Below are 27935 nucleotides of genomic sequence, written 5' to 3' on the forward strand. Positions count from 1 at the left end.
GGAAACCTTGCGTCCAGTGCCAGTGCCAGCCACTACTCCAACAACAACCCCATTTTGAGCGGAGACACGCCTCTGACGGCCAGCAACCCCTCGGACAGCCACAGAACTCTGGAATTATGAGTCACCAAAACCAATTTTACTTAACCTTACCCAGTGACAGTTCCATGGAGGTGTTTCCCCACAACACGTTGTGCTGTTACACGGCCAAATTACCTCAGACCATCCCCTTAGATCACGAAGCCCATTAGGATGTGGGTTTAGTAGAAATCATTCACCCGACTCAAGTCCTCAATGTCCTTCCCAATGAAACTTTTTTTGATGTAGAAGTTCATGACAAACAATTGCAACAGTACTTGGATACATATGGCAAATATGGCAAGAAAACCCCTGGCACAAAAAATCAAAAGTACACCACCTATCACTTGTTCATTCCCCCAGGCTATTATTTTAGTGGTCAACATTTGGTGAGCACCATAACCTCCAGGTTTAATGTCGTGTTTCTGAAAGTTTTGGAGAGTGTCAAAAAAAGTGTCACCATGGAATACCACAAAGCAGCTCGTCGCTTCTTGATGAAATTTGACGGGAGTAAAATCCTGTCCATTTTATTTTGTCCTGAATTGTTTGACATGTTGGGCGGAGACATGGACATGAGAATGGCCATGCTCAAGAAAAACGAATTAACAATCGTTTACGACAACGAGTCTTTTAGCAAGTTATTTCGTGCCCCGGTAGAACTGAACCAAGGACTGAATTTGATGTTTGTGTACTCCGATGTGGTAGAGTACAACGTGGTGGGACACACCTCCTCACCGTTACTACGTGTCATTCCTTTCAAAGTGGATTCTGCCACGGCCACTGACGAAGAAGGTGGAAACACTTACCACGTCCACCGCGAATTTGTACATCCTCACTATTTGCCTGTCAGGAAGTCTTATTTGGACACGGTCAACATTGCTATAAAAGGAGATTTGGGAGAAAATATTCCATTCACCAAAGGAAAAGTCACGGTGAAACTCCATTTTCGAAAACGGTTCTCTCACGACTCGTAAGTCATGTAGCCAGTGTACCGAGGGGTTGCTCGACAGCGAGGACACGGTTTAGGAGATATGTTGAAATCAGCCTTTCGTTCGGTGGCCCCGGTGTTGAAACCGATGGTGACACGCGGATTGCACGCCTTGAAAGATGCGGCACTGACACAAGGCAAAGAATTTCTCCAAAATGTCATCATCGACAAACAAAACCCTAAAGAAGCTTTCTTGAGGGCAGGCAAAAATGTCTTGCTGCAAACGGGTAAAGACATTTTGGGCCGACGAGAAACACTTATAAATGCCCTGGACGCTACCGAGTCAGGCATTCAGCAAGGACAAGGCAGAAAGAGACGAAGAAGAAAACACCCTTTCACCAGACTTCAAGCTAGAAAGGCCAAGAAAAGAAGAACCGTTCGAGACTTAGACGTTTTCGATTATTGAGAAACAGACAAAAAAATGATGCACCGAGAGTCTTGCGCTTGTTCCAAGTCGGAACTGGATTTCTTTTCCATGCCCCCTACCATGATGACGATGCAAGAATCCCAATGTGTGGAATTTCATCCCGTCTCCTCTTTGACGGATTCCGCTCCCATCGAGTTTGAAAGCAAAGGACAACCCGAAGATTACATCGATCTGAATAGCAGTTACCTGTATTTGAAAGTGAAAGTGATCAAAACGGACAACACCAATCCAGGAGGCGATGCTAGAGTAGCTCCTGTCAACAATTTCATGCATTCCTTGTTCAGCGAAGTGGACTTGTACTTGAATAACAAACTGGTCAGCAGCAGCATGGATACTTACCCATATCTTGCCTACTTGGAAAATCTCTTGACGTACGGAAAAGAAGCCAAGATGCTTGCGTGGTATGGAAACCTGACGCGGCAGGTGTAGGCACGTTTAGCGACACAGTCCTGGCAGAAGATGACAATCCTCACAATGTGGGGTTTAACGACCGTCGTAAGAAAATTCTGCGAGGGCGAAGTTTAGAACTGATGGATCGTTTGCATTTGGACATGTGGTTACAAGAAAAGTATTTGCTGAACGGGGTGGATATCCGTCTGAGACTGAATCGTAGCAGTGCCGCTTTCCATTTGATGGCCCATGCCAACGAATACAAAACTATCATTCAAGAAGCCCGACTTTACGTGCGTCGCGTGGAAGTGTTACCTAAAGTAGGAAACGACGTCAGTCAGACGTTGAGCAGAACGACCGCCAAGTATCCGATACGATGCGTAGAAGTGAAAACGTTCACCATTCCCGCTGGACAGCGATCTATGATCGAAGATCATCTGTTCCAAGGACAGTTACCCAAGCGTTTAATTGTTGGTATCGTCAGGAATTCAGCCTTCAACGGAACCCACGATCAAAATCCTTTTGAGTTTCAACATTACAATGTGTCCAAGATTGAAGTCAGTCGCGACGGCAAGACCTTGTGTACCCGACCCTTTGAGCCTAACTTTGGTGTCGCAAAGAATTATTTGAGATCGTACTTGTCCCTGTACGAAGCCACGGGACAGTTAGGAACCAACACCAGTCACGGTATTTCGTACGACGATTATGCAGGAGGCTATGCTTTGTGGGGTTTTGATTTCACTCCAGACCAAGGCAGCGACGAGGGACATTTCCACCCTATAAAATCCGGCCAGATTCGTGTGGAACTTCAGTTTGCAAATCCACCTCCAGATCACACAGTGAACGTCCTCCTGTATGCAGAATTCGACAATACCATAGAAATCAACAGTTTGAGAGAAGTCATTCTAGACTATTAGAAGCCATGGAAGACTGTTATCCCTCTTTGCCTAGTGGAGAAACTTTAGACATGAATGAAATGTGAGGAGACCGTGGAAGGAGAATCCCAAGACAAAGACGAAAAGGACATCATGATCAAGTCGAGATGTCCAGAACAAGAACAGCAATTGGTCTCCTACTGTGCTACATACCTGGTAGACACAGTTACGATATGGATGAAGCATGATTACTATGAATGTCAAAACATCAGTCAAGAAGAAAAAATTCAAAGAATATCTGGACGAAGCTTGGAGTCTGTTTAAAAATGACGTGTTACGTTGGTGGTATAAAGACTTGCGTGAACATTTCTGTCCTCCATTAACGACTCAAGAAATCCATTACATCAAAGCCCTCTTTGACAAATTCAAAGAGAAAGTTGAGACCGAAATTGATCACTTATTATCAGCAAAAGAACATTTAGTGACTTATTTTGATCATGGTTTTTTCTAGAAACGATGAGAAAGAAAATCGTTGATTTTGTGACTAGTATGCTTATTTTGTTGTCTTAAGCTAGGAAACGTAGTGTCCATCCATGACTCAATGACTTGCAACAGTGGAAATCACAATTTCATTCACAACGTTGCCAACCCTGTTTAAAGTAGAGTGTAAATTGAAAAAAATGTTTGTCATTTGAAAAAAATGTTTGATGTTATATTGTTGGATTATTGTTAAAAAATGTTAGAGTTGTTGGTTAGTGTTAAGTGATTTTGAATAAAAAATGTTGTGTTTTAAAAAAAAATGCCTTTGTCTTTTGTTTGACTATAAGAATGTTGATTCATGCACTTTGACTTCTCTCTATCTTTCTCATGACACTCATTAAACGTTGCGAATCGAAAACCGTGGAGGGATGTTTTCCTTCACGTCCGCGCTTTGACTTTAAGAACCGGGGTAGCCTCCAGTCTAACCATCCATTGTTGACTCATCCTCCTACGAAGATGTGCTCCAAACTAGCTAAGCTAAACGAAGCCTACGTGAATTTGCATAAGGTCAGACACAGTCTGATACCGAAGCCAGAAGAAATAGAGAACGTGAAAATGCTAAAAGTCACTGAAGACCTGATCGAAGAGCTCTTCAGAGAAGAAGTGAACAGGGAGAAAGAAGAATGGACAGAGAAGTACAGACTTCAGAGACAGCAGCAACAGCAGCAGCAGCAACCTGAACCTGAGAGAGGCTTTGTCGATTGTCGTATCGACACCAAAGAGTTCTTCTTCTCTTTCCGAAGAAGCAGACCTATCGCCAGAAAGTCCATCCTGAGAGGACGTAGCATTCTTAGAAACTAAAAGATTGCCATAGCAAACAAAAAAAAAAAAACAAACAGCCCTTTTCAGGGCTACCCAATACTCTAGAAAAGAAATAACAATCCAATTGCCAATATGTGTAGGTAGAGTAGTGTGTATATAAACACTGACTCTTTTATAGTGTGAGTGTTTGTGTTTGTGTATATGATTGTGTGCTTGTAAGTGCTCAAGTACGTTGATGTGGATAGTATATTAAGATCAAGTTTTGTTTTGTCTTTTTGTTTTTTTTTTTTGCTTCTTGACGTGTGGGGAGAGTAAATTTAGGGTTAGATTGCTTTGAGTATGCCGATAGTATATTGAAGTGATTAATGAACATTTTTAGAATAGTGGTGGATAGTATAAAAAAGTGAGTGAGTGTTTCTTTTAGGTCCGCGCGTTGTTGGGTTATGATCTAGGTAATATCAATTTTGTGTCTTAGGGGATGTTTTCCTTCACGTCCGCGCTTTTAGTATAACTTAAAAACTAATCGTCAGTTGGGCTACCCATCGTCGACCTGTTAACAGCAAGACAATGAATACAAGGATTGTGAAACTGCTAGAACTCCAGATGCACCGGGAATATGCCAGGCGCATAGTAAATGAACTGTCCGCGGAGGCTATCGTAGAAGAAGCAAGAATAAAGAAGGAAGAGGAGGAGAGAAGAGAGAGGGAAGAGGAGGAAAAGAAAATAGGAGAGAAGATGACTTACAAGATACCAGAGACAGAGGATTGGGGTGCTGAAGCGAATCATCCCGCCTCTGCACTCTCAAGACAAAAAGTCAAAAGAGACTGGAGTCGAAGAAGTGTGTGTGGTGCCAGACCAGGAAGATGCCAGCATTAGATAGGTGCATCTGAAGTTCTAAAACAAACAGCCCTTTTCAGGGCTACACAATACTCTAGAAAAGAAATAACCATCGATTTGCCAATGTGTGTAGGTAGAGTAGTGTGTATATAATTACTGACTCTTTGTGTGTGTGTGTGTGTGTGTGTGTTTGTTTGTAAGCGCTCAAGTACGTTTGTGGGGATAGTAAATTTGGGTTTAATTTTATTGCTTTGCGTGTGTGTGTGTGTGTGTGTGTGTGTGTGTGGATAGTAGATTTGGGGTTAGTTTATTGCTGATTTAACTTATGTGGATATTATATTATATGAAATGAGAAAAGTAGGGGATGTTTTCCTTCCCGGCCGCGCGTTTTAAGTGATGATCTAGGTAATATCAATTTTAAGTCTTGGGGGATGTTTTCCATCACGTCCGCGCTTTCAGTATAAGAACCCACAGAGTTTGATGTTCGAACCATTCTACGGAATAATAAAAACGAAGATGGTGGTTGCAAGTCAGTTGGATAATGGATGGTATCTATGTAGTGGAGAGACTAGAAAAAGAATGGAAGATAGCAGAGTACCTGTACTACGCTAAATGCCTGAACGTAGCAAAAGAAGTGATAGCAGGAATGATAGAAGAGGAGGAAAAGAGATTGAGAGGTATGATAAATCCCACCTATGTCAGAGTGGGAAGCCTAAAGGAAGCACTTGACAATGCAAGCAAAGTCAGGTGCTTTCTTGAAAATATGTCACATGGGACAGAGTGCTCTTTTGTGGAGAGAGGTCTGGACAGACTGAAGAAAGGAGAGGAGTTCATGAGAAAAGTGATGGAGGTAGAGATCAAGAAGATTAAAGAGAGATGGAATAAAGAAAGAAAAGATCAGGAAAACAAAAAGAAAGAGGCAGAGTTTGAGCGGCTAAACAACAATTGGATCAAAGTCCAGGAAAAGTTCAGAGCCATGGGTCATCCTGACTGGATAACAGAGGAGGAGAAGAAGAAGAAGAAGAAGAAGAAGAAGAAGAAGAAGAAGAAGAAGAAGAAGAAGAAGAAGAAGAAGAAGAAGAAGAAAGGAATAATGGAAAAAGTGAGATCTTGGTGGAAGAAGTGGAGGAAATAGAAGAAGAAGAAGAAACACAAATGCCCTTTTCAGGGCCACTCCTATTTCTCGAAAAGAGAATGACTTTCAATTGCCTACCCCCGAATTATTATTTTATATATGTGTGTGTGTGTGTGTGTGTGTGTGTGTGTGTGTGTGTGTGTGTGTGTGTGTGTGTGTGTTATGTCCCTCTCCCCCTGTTCCCTTTCCATAGACCCATCAGGTCTGGACCCTGTTACAATTCCCCATGTTCAATTTCCCTTGTCGCTAGAGTTGCCCATGCTTTTTTCCCCATGTTCAATCCCCTTGAGGCTAGAGTGGCCCAAGACTTTTCTCCATGTTAAATTTCCCTTGAGGCTATAGTGGCCCAGGGGTTTTCTCCATGTTAAATCTCCATTGAGGCTATAGTGGCCCAGGGGGGTTCTGTAATGCTAATTTCCATTGAGGCTATAGTGGCCCCCTATACTACTTGTGTGTGTGTGTGTGTGTGATTTGGATTTTTAACGTAGCTTTAACAATTTTTCAGTCATATCGCTACGATGTCTGCAGTGAGACAGTTTATAATGATGTCTAGCACTAAGGCATCATGCAGCAGACATTTAGCATGATGTCCCACTCATTCACATTATCCTCACACCAGGCCGACCAGTCCTAACACTAACCTCTTGATGCTGAGTGCCAAGCGAGGCAGCTGTAAGTACCATTTTTGTAAGTCTTTGATATGATTCGGCCGTGGATCGAATCCACGACCTCCCGCATCAGTGGCGGACGCTCTAACTACTAGGCCACCGGAGCGATGTAGTTTGTAATGAAATGTTGTCAGGAATAGACAATGAACAGAAAAACTTTAACCATTGAATTTTGGACGAAGGCATAAATAACGTGCACAGATTTTTTTAAATGTTCACATTGACGTAAAAGGTTATTGACTATTTCAACTTCTTAAACAATTTACCCGTAAACTACTGCATTCTTGTCGTAATCTGGTGCGTACACTGACGAATCTGTCAAGAGATATTATGTATAGCAGGATGGGTGCGTATACTGGCGAATTTGTCAAGAGATATTCTGTATGGAAGGATGGTGCTTACACTGATTAACCTGTCAAGATATGTTATTATAGCAAGACGTGTGTGTGCACTGAAGAATCTGCCAATATATAGTAGGATGTGTGTGTACACTGACGAATCTGTAACGATACAGTACACGTATATAATAGGATGGGTATCATGAAGCATCTGTCAAGATGCATATAGTAGGATGGGTGTGTATCCTGAAGCATCTGCCAATATATAGTATGTGTATATAATAGGATGGGTGTGTATCCTGAAGCATCTGCCAATATATAGTATGTGTATATAATAGGATGGGTGTGTATCCTGAAGCATCTGCCAAGATATAGTATGTGTATATAGTAGAATGGGTGTTTATCCTGAAACATGTCAAGATATGGTATGTGTATATAGTAGAATGGGTGTTTATCCTGAAGCATCTGTCAAAATATAGTATGTGTATATAGTAGGATGGGGATACTATGTAATCTACTCATCCAGAAGACTCATTTGAGTCACTATCAGTCATCTGGAGGTTAGACTGAAATATAGCTTATGGTGGATACGATAAAGAAGACAAGATGATACAATTAGTGCATCTCTTGCATGTTGTATTTTATGAGAAGCAAACATTCAGACTCTAATTTTCGATTTTTATTGTTCCGTGTTTTAATAAAAAGTTTGCGTGACTCATGTTTTTCTACGTTGAGAAATGTACTTCTCCGCTCTAAATATGTTTAACAGAGATAGATGTTCCACGGAACATGTAGCCAGTTTTTGTCTCCGTTACTCAGAGAGAAGACACATACAACAAAAAAGTAATTGTTGTTTTTTATTTAGTATTTTGTGCAGGTAAAGATTGTTTGCAATCTAATTGTCCAAATAACGGAATTTTCATGACTTTTTATGTAGCTGCCATCATAATATGTACAGACAGTTAGTTACTATATATAGCTGGATCATATTTCTATCCTCACAAAACTCGGATTCACTGTCTCTTCATTTTCGTATGAATATTAAGCGTAACTATGTATTTTTGTTATTTTTTCTTCTGGATGCAATACTACATTTTGTATCAACGAGTATTTAGGAATAATGTTCGCAAGTTTGCAGACTGATGCAAGAGTATGCAAGCAAACATTCCTCCCTGATAACGTGATTAAAATGCGGGGTCATGCGTGGGTCACATTTCTTATCTTTCTAGAAACAACCAAAATAATTGGTTCATGTTTATATATCCGGAAATGGTACATTTGAGACATCGGTGCCGCAAGTAATGGAACAAAGATAGCATAGTTTTCATGAAGATTGTAAGGTGCAAAAATTGTGTAGACTCTCTCACAGCACATACTATCGTGGTCATCAAGACACGTTACAATTAAGTTTGACGCATTGACAAGACCAGCAATACATGGCTGCCTGCAAAGAATGGGATATGCTATGGTTTTGGTAATGATTGGATTTTAATTAGGACCCGCTAGGACAACGGTTAGAAATATATTAGAGGCGATTTGAACGTAGGGAATCGTAGAGAAAAATGTCAAAGTAGAGACAATCCAGAGACAATTTTGGGCCATTTGGGAGAAAGTGTCATAAAATGAAGTTTTCCAGAAATAGTTATTAATAAGGGCAGACTAAAGAGAATTATTCAAGCTTCGATGTTAAATGTTTGGCGGTTAGAGAACATTAGTTCTGATTGGCTAAACTAAACGTAGTGGTGTGCTTCCCGTACGAAATTCAAGGTTTCAGGTTTTCTTCCCCCGAATGTTTCGGCGCAGTCCAAGTTTTTCTGTGGATGGGGAAAACTGACTTTGAGATCAATAAAAAGTATTTTTCTCGTGAAATTGTCCAGGGAAGAAGTGTCTTGGAATAAAGGACACGAAACGAGATATTCGTCTTCATAGGAAAGGGAGCGAGTCTCGGAAAAGCAAAAGGTTCGTCTCAATCGTCTGTAATATGTTTATTGATATATAAGTAATTATTTGTTGAATTTATTCGTTTCCAATTCATGCATCAATTTTCCGTGTGATTGGAAGTTAATTGCTTGCATGCATTTGTCTCGAATGTTATATGACTCATGCATTACTTCTGATGGACAATGTATGAATATGTTAATCTGTCTCTCTTAAATGTCATACATCATGTATGCTAGGAATTGATTTAACTATATCTGGAAATGTCAGTGAAATTGCTAATATAAAGTAATATAGTTCGAACAAAACTTGAAGTCTATTAATTCATTTGTGGAATTTAGTTATGAATTCTTTTCAACCGAGAATCGATGGGTGTTATCATTAGGAACACCTGTCGACCGACATCGTTCAGTGAGTGATTTATAGCCCACAGTAGGACATAATAGTTTATCAAAGAGGTCTAGTTTTGTCATGGTTCCTGCTAGGAATGTAGCAAGCAGCTAGAAAAAAGACATTAATTATTTGATGATAGGGTTGTATGTGTATCGGGTTGCGATCTGACCTAAATAGCTTTAGTCAGCTGAGTTACGATAAGGCGCTATCTGACATAATAAGAGTGGGAATTGTTTCGTATCAGAAAAGAATATCTGACAAATATTTTGGTTGCCTTTTATTTATTTGAAGGGAATAAAAACTCCATACGTGCACCACGCAGTGGAAAAGAAAACAGTCAATCTCGTTACGGTTGATGAGCTGGAAGAGGCTGGAGAGATAGAGAGAAGAGGAAAGGAATACGGCGACTCTGACCTGTCATCGACATTTAATTGAAGAGGACCGGAAACAGCCAGGTCATACCGACATGATGAGCAAAATGAATTCGATCTTTCACTCGATTTTATGATGAAATTTCTTGTATCGGTATAACAGAACGGCTAACTACATTTTGTATACACTTAGTAATTTTATTTTAAAAGAATGTGTATCCTCCAAATGTCATGTTCCATTTAATTATGTGTTTGTAATTGACTAAATTGTTATATTTTACTTATGGGGACATGAGTTCTTCTATTTTGTATCTCTGCTCTTATCTCTGTTATTTCATCCGTTAATTTCGTATTTTATGTTATTAATTACTCTGTCCGGGCAATAACACCGTAGTCGATCATCTCCTCGATAACGATAACCAAACCAAAGGTACCGTAAAAAATGGACGGCCCTAACAAAAATGATATAAAGGAGATATTAACTTTTAATGGGCACAGTGTCTCCATTACATGTTTCTAAAATAAATAGATTAATAAAAACTTCTATCATGCTTTAAATTAAAGATCCTAGCAATTTTGACACTTGCAGTCAACTTCATCACAAGATTCTATCTGACCTTAACATTTTCACATCTATCGATTTTGTGGCAGACAATTATATCGGAAAGGAATCATTTCAAGTGCATTTGATATTGCATCAGTCAATTCATGCAAAGAGAATCAGCGTGGCTCGCGGATTGATATATGACATACATGGCACAGTAGTTCTTAAACTAACATCAACAGCTTCCTCATATACAATAATATATCCTTTTCAATTACTCCTCTTGTTGTACCAAGAACTATTTCTTTCGTTGTTTTACAAGATATTTAAATTCGTTATTATACTAGAAAGGTTATGAATCTAAAAGTCTTCCTAGTCAATAATCTGTATGGAAAAATATGATTTAAAGAAAGAGCATATCTAACCAGACCAGTATGTTATATGATCGATGCTTGTCCTTGGAATGACAGAAGGCACTGAATGTCCGTCTCTCTCTGTATGTATGTATGTATGTATGTATGTATGTATGTATGTATGTATGTATGTATGTATGTATGTATCTATGTATGTATGTATGTATGTATGTATGTGTGTGTGTGTATGTGTGTGTGTGTGTGTGTGTGTGTGTGTATGTATGTGTGTGTGTGTGTGTGTATGTATGTATGTATGTATGTATGCATGTATGTAATAATATGAATAATTAGACTTTTTCTCAGCTGTCTTGCTCCAATGTTTTTGAACAAACCGCCATCACGTGATACTCGTCAGTCAACCCGTTTATGGACCCTCATTAATTGCTTTAAATGACCACTCCTTGGCTCTCCACACTACATTGTGCTCTAGACTAAACGAACTGGGACAGTATTCATCATTACCTAAATGTAAACAGAAGCGAAAAAAGAAACATTGTTTCAAAGCTGGCCGGCGTAGAACAGGAAGAAGAATTCCAGTTATCTCCCTTATTTCGGCACAACCATTTAAAAAAAATTCGACCGTTAATTTAGATAATCTAATTCAAATCCCAATTAATTCGTCAACCTTTGTGTCAACTATCCAAGAAATACCTCTGCGCATTGCATTATTCAATGCCCAGTCAGTAGGACCACCGGAAAAGCGCACAGAAATAGTTAATTTTATCAACGACCAAAATGTTGACTTATTTTTCGCGACAGAAACATGGCTAAAAACATCAGGCGATGAGCCCAAGTGTGCGGATCTAACACCCACTGGTTACTCCATCAAGTCGTTCCCCCGTAATTCTCGCGGAGGTGGAATTGCTGTCATCACAAAGAACTCCATGATAAAAGATCTTAACTATACCACAACATTCAATTTCGACCACACATCATTTGAACTAGTCCAAACCACACTCACACTGGAGCAAAGGTCAGTCCATTTTTTCTGCCTATACCACCCTCCTCCTTGTAGAAAAAACAAGCTGGCTGACTTTCTCTTTTTGGAGCAGTTTCTGAATCTCCTGGACTATGGAAATTCGATAGGTGGCAACCTGATTATTCTTGGAGATTTAAACTTTCACTCTGACTGTCCCGGCAACTCAAATACATCAAAACTCATAGATTCCATTAATGTTTGCAACCTCAAACAGTCAGTTAACCAACCCAGCCATAAACATGGTCACATTTTAGACTGGATTCTTCATAGACCTGAAGATAACATTATACGGTCCTCCCTGGTATCCCATGACTTTGCATCAGATCACCTCTGCATTATATGCCATCTTGACGTATCAGTCCCTAACCCCCACCTTTATCTGCTACTAAGAGAAACCTCCGTATGATAAATAGAACCAAACTAATGCACGACATCCAAGCTAACCTAACAACTTGCTTACCTCCTACCGCAGATCAACTCGATAACTGTCTGCGTTCATTACTTGACAAACATGCCCCAGCTACCAAGTGCAGAGTATCAATTCAAAAGTGTTCTCCATGGTATAGCAGTGTTAGGGACCAGCTTCGCACTGCTAAAAGAGACCGCCGTAAAGCTCAGAGGCTCCGGCTTTCCACCAGACTCACTATTCATAAGCAAATCTATGAAGTCGCTAAGAAGAATGTAACAAATATAGTCCATGCAGCGAAATCAGCCCACTACACTACTAAGATCATGAAAAGTTCCAGCTGCAAAGAGCTCTTCGAGATTACTAACAAGCTAATGTCAAGGAACAAATCAACACCACTTTCAACTACCTTTTCTCAAGTCGACCTTCCGGACATGTTTGCAAATTTCTTCCGTGACAAAGTACAAACCATTAGAGATAAGCTTGACACCACAATTTCCACTGACTCACCAAACAGCTGGGATACAGAATTTGAGCGGCAACCATTTGCAGCATTTGAACCTGTCTCTGTGGATTTCGTACGTACAATCGTGATGAAGAGTGCACCAAAGTCATGTGAACTTGATCCAATTCCAACATCACTGCTGCTTGAGTGCTTAGATCCAGTATTGCCTTCACTAACTGATGTTATTAATACCTCTCTCTCATCTGGGGAATTCCCATCATTTTTCAAAACTGCCATTGTAAAGCCTCTGCTGAAGAAACCAACACTTGACCATGACGATTTGAAGAACTACCGCCCAGTTTCTAATCTCCCATTCATTTCAAAAATCTTAAAAAAAGGTTGTTCTATCCCAGCTTGTATCTCATCTAAATTCAAATAGTCTTTTTAGCAATGTACAATCTGCATATCGCCCTTGCCACAGTACTGAAACAACTCTTCTAAAAGTAGTTAATGACATTCTCTCTGCTTTGGATAGCGGAAAGATTACAGTCCTCACCCTCCTTGATTTGTCTGCAGCATTTGACACAATAGACCATGCTATATTATTTCACCGTCTGCAGCATGTATTTGGCATTCATGATACAGCCTTACTGTGGTTCAAGTCTACTTGGTCAACAGGACACAAATTGTATCTGCAAATGGAATACACTCCAGCCCGGTTGATCTATGTTGTGGTGTTCCACAGGGGTCTGTTCTTGGGCCTGTTCTCTTCATTCTGTACACTCAGTCACTCTCAAGTGTCACAGATCATCATCCAGTGTCTCACCAATTGTACGCTGATGACACCCAAATATACAAATCTAGCCACCCAACTGAAGTTGATTCTACCAACCAAGGTGTAGAGAGGTGCATTTCTGATGTGAAATCATGGATGACTTGTAACAAGCTGCAGACGAATGATGATAAAACTGAGGCCATTCTGATCACAACACAAAGACTTTCTCATTCACATCCTTTATCTCAAGCAATAAATATCAGCAACGCCAACATTAAATTCACACAATCAGTACGAAACCTAGGTATTACTCTGGACAGTACTCTCACAGTGCACCAACATGTCATGAACATATGCAAGGCTGTATATCTGGAGCTGAGACGCATCAGCTCAATTCGCAAATATCTTTCAGTTGATGCCACTAAAACACTCGTGTGTTCATTAGTACTTTCAAGACTGGACTATTGTAACTCAATTCTGTCTGGTTCATCTTAATATCTACTCCAGAAACTTCAAAAAGTTCACAACACAGCTGCTCGGATCATACTTAGAGTACCACGATCAGAGCAAACCTCCCCGCTGCTCTGTACCCTACACTGGCTATCCATTTGATCCAGAATCAAACACAAAAATGTGTTCTCTGTGCTACATTTCACTGTCGGACTCTAGTCGGACCTCACCCACGTGTACACACCAGCAAGATACTTATGCTCCTCTCCTGACAATCGTATGTTCATTATTCCCACTATGAAAACAAAGTCATATGGACAACGTTCTTTTGCATACCAGGGCCAAGCAACGTGGAATGAATTGCCCACTGAAATTAGACACAAAGACACAATGATCACATTCAAGAGGGCTCTCAAAACTCACTTATTTCGACTGCAAGAACAAACTTAAAGACCTAATAATGTTTCCTACCTGAAATATTCTCAGCATGTTTTTTATTTTTTAATGTTTTTCTAATTTCGTGTTGTTTGTTTTTGTAATAATACTATTATGTTTCTTATCTTATAAGATATGTTGTCAAATGTTGTAAAGCGCTTAGGGCTTCTAAAGATTAGGCGCTATACAAAGTCCTCATTATGTATGTATGTATGTGTGTGTGTGTGTGTGTGTGTGTGTGTGTGTGTGTGTGTGAGAGAGAGAGAGAGAGAGAGAGAGATTTGGATTTTTTAAGTAGCTATAACAGTTTTTCAATCATATCGCTAAGATGTATGCATTGTGACAGTTTACAGTGATGTGTAGCACTGTGGCATCATGCCGCAAACATGTAGCATGATGTCCCACCCAGTCACATTATCCTGACACCAGGCCGGCCAGTCCTAACACTAACCTCTTAATGCTGAGCGCCAAGCGAGGCAGCTGTTAGTACCATTTTTGTAAGTCTTTGGTATGACTCGGCCGGGGATTGAACCCATGACCTACCGCATCTGAGGCGGACGCTCTAACCACTAGGTCATCGGAGCGGTACACGTATGTATGTATGTATGTATGTATGTATGTATGTGTCTGTGTGTGTGTGTGTATGTATGTATGTATGTATGTATGTATGTATGTATGTATGTATGTATCTATGTATGTATGTTACACAATGTTCTACACAAAGGACTTTTGCACTGACTGACAGTTTCATTTTGCAGTTTATTAATGTGATCTACATCCAGGCGTATATACTTGTAGAAAACATTAAACTTTTCCCACAAAAAGATAAGCTTTCATTACTGCTATGATCATGAAGCGACGTATCACATGTACATTTCGAAGGTCCCCTTGTGCAACTTTTGTTCCCTGTTGTTCCTTTAATGTGAAATAAAGCTTTAAATGGTGAATTGTCAACAGCGGGTTTAAAATTTGCCTTTGTCAAACAAAATGGCGTGTTTTGGGCAACGGACACTACTTTTCTGTCATCTTTAATGGGGCTGACAACAATTTTTTAAAATATAATTTAATATTTGCAAGAGGTTTCTATGCTCTTTCGTACCTCTGCTCCACTTAGCTGTCTTATCAGTATAACTGACCCCAGTAAAATTATTTCTCACAGCATGTTCAATTTCCACAACAAATCAGTGACATGAGTGTCCTTTCCCCAGCATACATGTACAACACCCATTCTCATAACCCCCTGCATGGTACAAATAACGTACGCTTTGCTTACTTTATTCTCGATAACCCACTGCATGGTACAAATAACGTACGCTTTGCTTACTTTATTCTCGATAACCCACTGCATGGTACAAATAACGTACGCTTTGCTTACTTTATTATCGATAACCCCCTGCATGGTACAAATAAAGTACGTATTGCTTACTTTATTCTCTATAACCCCCTGCATGGTACAAATAACGTATGCTTTGCTTACTTTATTTACTGACTGTAATGAGCGTATTTCTCCTTTCATAAAAATTTTATTCTCCAAGTTCATGTATTGTGCAAAATTGTATCCACATTTCCACTCAGGAAGTAGATATAACTTTTAAAGTTCTTCGTCTTTTTTCATCTACTGCTTTCGATGAGATGAACTAGTTACAATGTCACTGTAGATGACATTTGGCCACTCTATCATGTCATCTGTCCATTCATTTATATTGCATTAAACAACATGCTTCAGACATTTCAATTTTGGGGCCCTGAGTGGCCGAGTGGTCTAAAGCGCTCTCCGTTACGGATCATTGCCATCTCACCTCTGTCTGCGTGGGTTCGAGTCTCGGAGTCAGCCAATGTGGGTATTTGAGAAAGCTTGCCAGTAGCTTCTCGTGGGTCGGTGGTTCTTTCCGGGGTTCTCCCAGGTTCTTCCTCCACCATTAATACTGGCCGCCATGTATAAGCCTATCGTGTGCTGAAAAATGGCGTTAAACCCTACAACAACAACATTTCAACTTCCAGTGTAAGTTTCACTTTGTTTACGGTGCGTCGCAGTAATGTAATGGCATAGGCAGCAGTGGTTCTCCAAGCGACTCAAACGGTTCAAAGGATGATATTTGAAAAAACATGTCTATATGTCTGGCAGTTAAAGAGCCGCAGGGGATAAGGACAAAAGTTCCACATGGATATTCACGAAACTCACTTCGATCGATTAGGTAAAATGGAAGTCATGACAGGATGTAAGTGTTTGTGAGAATGAATTTGCCATTACAGCAAATGTTGGTTCGTTTCACGAGCCAGGCATTCTAAAATTCGATATTTTTGAAGCATCTCGGTTTTACTGCAGTGATAGAAACCTCTTAATCGCAAAACACATCTTCACGGGTGGAGAGATTGGTGTGGAATACCTTAGTGAGCGTTTCTTCACACCACCTTGAGCCAGTCCTATTGTCATTGTGAGCTTTGCAGGTATGCTGTACTAGTAATTGGCTAGAGTTATTTTATTTTTTATAAATAAAAAGTAACACTTAATGGCTCACGAACAAATACGTCAAGAGCGCATGCTTTATGATAAGGCAATAGCTTGCTAGATACTGATAAATACACTGTACAACCTGTGCCATTATTTGACATGTTTTTTTTTTTTAAATATATACTTTTATTGTATAGGCACGCTGATTCCATTCTTATTGTATCGAGGTTTTGCGTGCTTGTGTCGTTTTCTTGGTTTATGAGGTTTTGCTAATGTCTCGACATTGATTAACATAGAAATGTCAGCACTGAAATAAAGGATCTCACTAAATCATCTCGTCGCAAATGGCTTCACTATCAAACTTTTCGGTTGTGAATATAGTAGAATTGAATTAGCTCTGAAAAATTATTAGAAATCAATGTTCGACCGTCTGAACGTCAGTCCTTAGTACATGTCCATTTTTCAAAACGCATTATTACAGACTTTAAAAAATAAATAAATAACGTCTACCGAAATAACGTTATACGAAAATGTCGAGCATTTGATCTCGCTATCTTTTCTACTGAACAAAGTAATGAACATTAATATAATAAATATAATTCTAATTATTGGAACCCACTCTAACACTAATGGTACTTAATGCATTGTGTCCCAATACTGAACTTGCTTAGGCTCACAGAATATTTAACACAATTTGCACGTGCAATGAGTACATGCTAAAATTTGATATGAACACATTTGATTTTCAAATACTCGAGTATTTGTATAGTTTGTTTATCGCATTCTTTTTTATTTCAGATATTCCTTAAAAGTTACTAACAGGATTCTGAGAATATTCTCCAAGTCATATTTGGCCGCATAAACCTGTTTCTTAAAAACGAGAAATCTGTGCTCTTCAGAAAGAAAATAGTTTTGTACCAAACGGAAAATAAACAAAATGCGGTACCTTCATATTTCTTCGGGCTTACACCTTCCAAATCTTTGTAAAAACCCAATGAAGAAAGTGCATACGTTAAGTGCAAATTTAAAATAAATATTTTGATATTGATTGCTTGTTCCTTCCCCCGCGTGCTTGCTCAGTCCCTCCCGTTTTTGCTCGATCCCTCGCGAAGCCTAAACTATCGCGGATAATTAAACGGAATAAATACAGATCGTACTTTCTCCATTTAGGCGACAAAAAACATAAATGGTGGCACTCTACAGTTTCATATTTTGCATAGGGTTATAATTTTTAAGAAAACGAATTTTCCTGGGTTTCCGTACTGGTTATACTTACTATTTAAAAAAGACCTTGTATATTGTAAAAACAGGCCGATAACCTTTTTATATTTTATATATTTGGTAATTCATTCATTGCACTTTTAGAAGCTGATATTGTCTAGTCTGGCAAAATTAATGTTCCCTATTTAATAACTGCTAAGGATAGTGTACTTTAGACAAATTCAGGCTGATTTTTTAAGCACAAGGGAGCAGTCATAATTAGCAGTGTCCTTAGATCATTTACAGTTTCCAGAAGTACAATATTCAAAGAAATGTCAGCCACATTACATCAAAGTAGCATAGAGGTATGCCGACATTCTCTCCACAACTGTCATACAGTAAGTACTCGCTTATGGGTCGAGTACAACTGCAGTACTGTCTATATTTGTTTATAGCACGATGACAACTCCATACAGTAAAGTACAACTGCAGTACTGTCTATATTCGTTTATAGCACGATGACAACTGCCATACAGTAAGTACTCGCCTATAGGTCGAGTACAACTGCAGTGCTGTCTATATTCGTTTATGGCGCGATTACAACTGCCATACTCGCTTGTAAGTCGTGAACACTTGCAATGATGTCAGTATTGTATATACTCGCTTATAGGATAAGCACAACTGCAAATTGTACAGATTCAGATACGCCGTCACATGATACACCTTCGGGTTTGAATCTATGTGGCTTCCTAGGAGCAATCAGTATTTAAAAAAAACAAAACAACATTAAACCTGGTTTAGCCGGCGCATGATGAGCCGGCAGATCAGGGTTATGTTGTTTGCAGTTGGCTCGACGAATAAACTTGTACAAACGGTATTTTGAGACTGAGCCCAATTAGTCAGAAATGGTACACAGAGCTTCTACCATGCAAATCTCACAGATCACCTGGCTTATGATTTAAAAGTCGTTGAAAGACACTTTTCTGCATATAAAATACCTCTTCAAATGCTTAAATAAAATATTACCGCCTGCTGTTCTAGTACAACGTTTTATAAATACAAAACGTTTTATAGAACATGGGCATCTAGTACAACGTTTTATAGAACATGGGCGTCTAGTACAACGTTTTATAGAACATGGGCATCAAGTACAACGTTTTATAAATACAAAACATTTTATAGAACATGGGCATCAAGTACAACGTTTTATAAATACAAAACGTTTTATAGAACATGGGCATCAAGTACAACGTTTTATAAATACAAAACTTTTTATAGAACATGGGCGTCTAGTACAACGTTTTATAAATACAAAACGTTTTATAGAACATGGGCATCAAGTACAACGTTTTATAAATACAAAACGTTTTATAGAACATGGGCATCAAGTACAACGTTTTATAAATACAAAACGTTTTATAGAACATGGGCATCAAGTACAACGTTTTATAAATACAAAACGTTTTATAGAACATGGGCGTCTAGTACAACGTTTTATAGAACATGGGCATCAAGTACAACGTTTTATAAATACAAAACGTTTTATAGAACATGGGCATCAAGTACAACGTTTTATAAATACAAAACGTTTTATAGAACATGGGCGTCTAGTACAACGTTTTATAGAACATGGGCATCAAGTACAACGTTTTATAAATACAAAACATTTTATAGAACATGGGCATCAAGTACAACGTTTTATAAATACAAAACATTTTATAGAACATGGGCGTCTAGTACAACGTTTTATAAATACAAAACATTTTATAGAACATGGGCATCAAGTACAACGTTTTATAAATACAAAACGTTTTATAGAACATGGGCATCAAGTACAACGTTTTATAAATACAAAACGTTTTATAGAACATGGGCGTCTAGTACAACGTTTTATAGAACATGGGCATCAAGTACAACGTTTTATAAATACAAAACGTTTTATAGAACATGGGCATCAAGTACAACGTTTTATAAATACAAAACTTTTTATAGAACATGGGCATCAAGTACAACGTTTTATAAATACAAAACGTTTTATAGAACATGGGCGTCTAGTACAACGTTTTATAGAACATGGGCATCAAGTACAACGTTTTATAGAACATGGGCATCAAGTACAACGTTTTATAAATACAAAACGTTTTATAGAACATGGGCATCAAGTACAACGTTTTATAAATACAAAACGTTTTATAGAACATGGGCATCAAGTACAACGTTTTATAAATACAAACTTGTTATAGAACACGGGCATCAAGTACAACGTTTTATAAATACAATCTTTTGAAACGTTCGTGACACTCAAACGGTAACAAAAACGCGGGTCATTATGAGTGACGTTCGTGGATGACCAGTATATTGATTATTTCAAAAAAAGGAAAAAGCAGCTGTCGTAAAATCAGGTCCCATTCCCAACAGTTGTGCGTGTTTTAAGCCTTGCGTGGAAAGGAGATATAAAATCGGTAACACATCATAATTTCCTTTTTGACAAGCTCTGTTTTATCAATGTCCATTTATTTAGATACCTAAATACATTTCGACACTAAAATTGTAAAATTAATTCTGTTATACAAAGATGTCTAGCTTTACTTACTTCGATTTTGCCGTTCATTAATCACATTTTGTTAATATCAGTCTAAATGTAAGTATATTTCTATAGTCAAAGTGGCGCTTTGTACAACGTCATTACTTTGTTGTTTTCTTTTTTTATGCCAGTATTTGAAGGGAACAGTGACTACAATAATGTTAGGCCAACGAACCATTGAAACATGCGATCCCTATGGAACCTCTATTATTTGCAACCTAAAATACAACGCAGGCCTCCCAATACCGTGCCAAGAAGGGAACAGTAACTACAATAATGTTAGGCCAACGAACCATTGAAACATGCGATCCCTATGGAACCTCTATTATTTGCAACCTAAAATACAACACAGGCCTCCCAATACCGTGCCATTCAACAATGCCTTCTTGATGGTATCCATTTAGTCCACTCTCTTCTATGCCTCAGTCTAATATATAAGCACATACATATATTTGTTTACAATTATCCTCTCTCTCTCTCTCTCTCTCTCTCTCTCTCTACGATATGTCATTGATATACCACCAGATGTATACATTTTTCATTAAAAGGAAACGAGGCTTGACGAGTTTCCTGTTAACGAAAAATTTCACAAGGATAAAGCGTTGTATTTACACAAAGATACAGCGTAAATACTATACATATAGCTTATTTACATCACATACAAATACACATACTTGCAGTTAAAATTGACTGCAAGCAACTGTGTATTGACGAAATGAATCAGTTCTGCAGTGACCTGTCCATCAGTATGTCCCAATCAATATGTTGTACTTTGCTTTTTGTAAGCAATCGCAATAGTTGCTTCTTTTAGATTTGGATCTTCTGTCTTCATTCATATTGCTTAAATAAATATAAGAAGTACTCATGATTTAACACATGGTTAAATTGATGAAAGTAGAGCGCTACAAACATAGAACTGAGAACTACTTGAACAATCAACGCGCCGCATACTGAAACGAGTGGAAAATTTCAGCTAAGTAAAAAATGAGGAACCAGCAAGAGGTGATTCAAACATTTAAATATATTACAGCTGATCTAAGTCATTGTTATGGGTTAATTAAAATTACTACCGAACATACAGTCAGTTCTATCGTTCCTCTTTCCACTGGTTCGTGTTACTATATTTTGCCATCATTCACCGGTCCACAGACATCATCGCCCCGAGTGGTCGAGTGGTCTAAAGCGCTTACCGTTACGGATCACTGCCATCTTACCTCTGATTGCGTGGGTTCGAGTCTCGAATTCGGCCAATGTGGGTATGTGACAATGCTTGCCAGTAGCTCCTCGTGGGTCGGTGGTTCTTTCTGGGTTTTATCGGGTTCTTCCTCCACCATTAATACTGGCCGCCATGTATAGCACTATCTAGTGCTGAAAAAGGGCGTTAACCCTATAACGACCACAACAGACATCATCGTGTGACACAGGCGTCCTCTACAATATGCCGGCAAAAATCATTCACCGATTGGTCGATTTGCATGCTGCCTTCCTAACCAACTCCGGGACCGGAATGGGGGGGGGGGGAGGAAAGGGGGTACAGACCCCACCGTCTAAAAAAGGTACAAACATGAATTTGTATTATGCACACTTTGAGTAAAGAGGCCATGGTGCCCTTTCCAGGAAAGTTAGGGACTTTTTGGAATTTGTCCCCCCCCCCCCAAACAATGGACCTGAACTTAGTGAGAGAGAAATGCAGGGTGGGAGGTAGAACGGCCTTCGGACATTTAGCATTATATTATCTGTGTTTAGACAACTATTAATAAGTTTTCTAAAATTGGAAGAAAGAAGTAAAAACAAACATAGCATTAAATAGATAGCAATATGTGTCTTCCTCCTAATCAATAATAATAATAATAATAATAATAATAATAATAATAATAATCTTTATTTCTTATATCACAGGCTACTGACCCAAATTGCCTATCAGGGTGAAATAATACGGTACAACCACGAAGCGTGGCAAGGATTCATCTGCTTACTCTAATTTTCATATATTTTGCTAGATACAGTAACATATTAATATTAATACTAATTTTCTACATAATGGCTTGAAACTTTGTGTAATTTGCATAACAATGAGCGCATCAAGGTAAACAGGCATTTCTCAAAATTATCATTCATGGGGAATTTTTGCAACAAAGTGAAACTCGTCTTCTATATCTGCACAAAAAGGGCACAGCGTTTAAACATAAATAATTTTTATTTTAGCCACGCGTATTTACTATTATAGAAAAGGTTCCGTTGTAAAATATGCATATTAAGCAAACGGGTGACAACCTATGTAGTATTCATATCTCAAATAATTTCTGATATTTTTATGGAATTGTTATCTACTTAACAAAAGCTTACCAAAACTGTCGCTGATTTTGGACAAGGTCAGCCACGGGATATTATGTTTCATTACCTACAGCATATAACGAAATAAAAATAAAAATATAAAACATAACAAACAATGCAAATATACATAACAACTTGTACTTAACCATTAAATTAAAATCCCATTTGAATAAAGTGTCTATTGTCTCTTCTTTTCGTATTCTCAAGCAAGGCATATCTGAGTATTCAGTTAGAAAATGTAATTATTAGTGAAAATAGTAGAATTAGCATTTCTCCTATGATGTATTCTGCTACCTCTCTCTTTTTTGTATATAGTTTTAAAAACATTTTAGGAGTTTTAATATTATACTTTTTCTTGTTTACATTTATTTGGAAGGGTTTATAGGCATCAGTCTTTTGTGCAATTATTAGAAATACATCTTGTGAATTTTATAATTAGTTATTACCATATATATACACAATACTGTCTTAGTTGTCGTTAATGCTATTAAGTACAAATGAGGGACAGCTGAACATATAATATAAACTTCTAAAATCCACAAATACAATGACACAACTATGTATACCTACATCATTCAAACATTTCTTGAAGGCTAGATAAATTAATCTTCCTTCTTGAAGGATGTTCGTATGTTTATGTAAACAAGATAAAATAGAACCACACGCCGAGTCCTAGAAGATTCAGTCCATTGTGCCTTCTGTATCTGCATAAATGTGTGAATGGCTGGGTTTTTTTTGTACTACTTATAATGCAAACCCTTTATAGTCGGGTTCATAGGGTAACACAAGTCAATGTACACGGACTAGTCTGGTTAATAGAGTAACACAAGTCAATATACACGGACTAGTCTGATTCATTGAGTAACAAGTCAAAATACACGGACTAGTCTGGTTCATTGAGTAACACAAGTCAATATACACGGACTAGTCTGGTTCATTGAGTAACACAAGTCAATATACACGGACTAGTCTGGTTCATAGAGTAACACAAGTCAATATACACGGACTAGTCTGGTTCACTGAGTAACAAGTCAATATACACGGACTAGCCTGGTTCAATGAGTAACAAGTCAATATACGCGGACTAGTCTGGTTCATTGAGTAACACAAGTCAATATAAACGGATTAGTTTTCTTTATACAGTAACACAAGTCAATATACACGGACTAGTTTGGTTCATTGAGTAACACAAGTCAATATACACGGACTAGCCTGGTTCATTAAGTAACACAAGTCAATATACACGGACTAGTCTGGTTCATAGAATAACACAAGTCAATAGACACAGACTCGTTATAGCGTTCTGATTCTGAAGTTTTAGCCCGTCCCCCAAAAAACGCTTTTTTTATTTATTTATTTTTTTTTTATGACGAACTGAGCAGAGAAGAAACAGGCAAGTGGTCAACAGTAACAATTTTCAAGAAAGAGTGTGAATGCTACAATATGCCAGACATTATTTATTTTAATCCATTTTAAAGTTAAGGGTTCAATATGTTGGGAATTAGTCATTTATCTATTGAAAATAGTACAGGAATTAAATTTACAATATCAATCCTATTTACAAAAACCAGTTAGATTGGAAATTTTCACTTGACCAAATTCGAAAGTTGTGGCCTATATATTATTTCAAAAGCGAAAGACATACATAGAATACTACACAGACGTTAAAGTTACGTGCAGAAATATTGAATTTCTACTTTCCAAATCGTGTCATGAGCAGCAAACTATTATAGATAGATGGATGGATGGATGGATGGATGGATTGATGGATTGATCGATGGATGGATCGATGGATGTATAGATGGATGGATGGATGGATGGATGGATGGATCGATCGATCGATCGATCGATCGATAGATAGATAGATAGATAGATAGATAGATAGATAGATAGATATTGGGGATTACAGTTTCAAGGTTAAACGATGACTGAAAACCCCACGAATGTTAAAGCACAACAACATAAATTGTGACAGCATTATAAAATAAATCTGAAGCGCCTTTTTTCGAGCGCATGAAAGAAAACTACATGGAGTACGTTAAAAACTGGAAAACATGGCCTCTAGGCGCCCTAATCGATCTGGTGTGGCCATTACTAAAATGTGTCACCTTGAACTCTTGTAGTACATTTTGTCAACAACATGTCATTATCGGAGTTTCCTTTAATTTACAAGAAACATGATATTGTGTGTGCAATGCCACGTGAAAGAGAAATATATATGTAGTTGGGGCTTAGACGGAACAATGAATCAAGTATAGCGCAGACATAGTAACGCAGATAATATCGATTACCAGATCATATATTATTTACTGAGAATTTAATGTTGTTTTTATCACGATTTGGTTTCAAACTGATCATATGTTATGGAAAAACAGTGACTTTAGAAACAATCAAATAACGGAAAACGACATTGTTGTAAATATACGTGTACATTGACATCGCATGTTCTATATTTGTTGTCTTTATTTTTCAGACTTGGTGAAGAAAGCCGAATCAAAACAGCATATTAAAATTTGTATAAGGTATATTTCACTTTTTAGTTATTTATCAATTTCATGTCCACTTTTAAGAAATAACACTCCTGAATGATAGAACCATTTTTGTTGCTGTGGAATTCTACAAGACAATTTCACAAGACAATTCCACAAGATAAAATGACTTAGCTTTCATTACATATTATCAACAATAACTTTATCTGCTATCACCTTATTTAGAATAATGATTATATCAACTATCACCACATTTAGAACAATGATTATGTCAAATGTCACTACATTTAGAACAATGATTATGTCAAATGTCACTACATTTAGACCAATGATTATTTCAACTATCACCACATTTAGAACATTGGTTATGTCAAATGTCACTACATTTAGAACAATGACTATGTCAAATGTCACTACATTTAGAACAATGATTATGTCAAATGTCACTACATTTAGACCAATGATTATATCAACTATCACCACATTTAGAACAATGATTATGTCAAATGTCACTACATTTAGACCAATGATTATGTCAACTATCACTTCATCTAGAACAATGATTATGTCAAATGTCATTACATTTAGACCAATGATTATGTCAGCTATCATTTCATCTAGAACAATGATTATGTCAACTATCACCGCATTTAGAACAATGATTATGTCAAATGTCATTACATTTAAAACAATGATTATTTCAGCTATCACCACGTTTAGAACAATGATTATGTCAACTATCACCACATTTAGAACAATGATTATGTAAACTATCAATACATCTAGAACAATGATTATGTCAAATTTCACTACATTTAGAACAATGATTATTTCAACTATCACTTCATCTAGAACAATGATTATGTCAACTATCACCACATTTAGAACAATGATTATGTCAAATGTCACTACATTTAGAACAATGATTATTTCAACTATCACCACATTTAGAACAATGGTTATGTCAAATGTCACTACATTTAGAACAATGATTATGTCAAATGGCACTACATTTAGACCAATGATTATATCAACTATCACCACATTTAGAACAATGATTATGTCAAATGTCACTACATTTAGACCAATGATTATGTCAACTATCACTTCATCTAGAACAATGATTATGTCAAATGTCATTACATTTAGACCAATGATTATGTCAGCTATCATTTCATCTAGAACAATGATTATGTCAACTATCACCGCATTTAGAACAATGATTATGTCAAATGTCATTACATTTAAAACAATGATTATTTCAGCTATCACCACGTTTAGAACAATGATTATGTCAACTATCACCACATTTAGAACAATGATTATGTAAACTATCAATACATCTAGAACAGTGATTATGTCAAATTTCACTACATTTAGAACAATGATTATTTCAACTATCACTTCATCTAGAACAATGATTATGTCAGCTATCACTTCATCTAGAACAATGATTATGTCAAATGTCACTACATTTAGACCAATGATTATATCAACTATCACCACATTTAGAACAATGATTATGTCAAATGTCACTACATTTAGACCAATGATTATGTCAACTATCACTTCATCTAGAACAATGATTATGTCAAATGTCATTACATTTAGACCAATGATTATTTCAACTATCACCACATTTAGGACAATGATTATGTCAAATGTCACTACATTTAGAACAATGATTATTTCAACTATCACCACATTTAGAACAATAGTTATGTCAACTATCACCACCTTTAGAAGGATGATTTTTTCAACTATCACCACATTTAGAACAATGGTTATATCAAATATCATCACATTTAGAATAATGGTTATGTCAACTGTCACCACATTTAAAACAATGATTGTTTCAACTGCCACCTTATTTAGAACACTGATTATGTCAATTGTCATCTCGTTTGCAAATTAAAAGTTGGTTCGTACAATCTGTTTACTTATTGCATTAAACACCAATAATTAAATTACTAAATTCTTCAGAATCACTTAAGAGGAGTAAGAATACAAGATTACTTTGTATCCTTAGGAGAGTCATTGTACTAAATGCGCTGTCTGCGCATGTAAAAATACACAAACCAATCAGAAATGTTCTGACCTTTTTCAATACCAAATGACGTCATGTGTACATCACACATCATCGGATCTTTTACTACGAGCGACTGGACTACGATGACTTTTTCTTGGCCGGAACATTCCTGTCATTTAAAGCTTGCACTCACTAGGGAGCTTTCTTTTACTGAATGTGTGCAAATAATTATATCAATGTATCATAATACTTTTGTATCCATTTCAATTAGCACCACTCTCGTACAAGAACAAGGGTCAATATGACCTACATTTTAGGTTGCACTGGCTTAGGTTAAATCGCTGCTTTTAGTTCAGTATTACACCCCCTATATATACTGTTATTCAGGATCGCACCCCCTATACATAATGTTATACAGGATTGCACCCTCTATACATACTGTTATACAGGATTGCATCCCCTATACATACTGTTATACAGAATTGCACCCCCTATACATACTGTTATACAGGATCTCACCCCCTATACATACTGTTATTCAGGATCACACCCTCTATACATAATGTTATACAGGATCGCACCCCCTATACATACTGATGTACAGGATTGCACCCCCTATACATACTTTTATACAGCATCTCACCCCCTATACATACTGTTATT

Source organism: Sinohyriopsis cumingii, unplaced genomic scaffold, assembly GCF_028554795.1.
Source record: "Sinohyriopsis cumingii isolate HCF-2022 unplaced genomic scaffold, ASM2855479v2 utg000938l, whole genome shotgun sequence".
NCBI lineage: Eukaryota > Metazoa > Mollusca > Bivalvia > Unionida > Unionidae > Sinohyriopsis > Sinohyriopsis cumingii.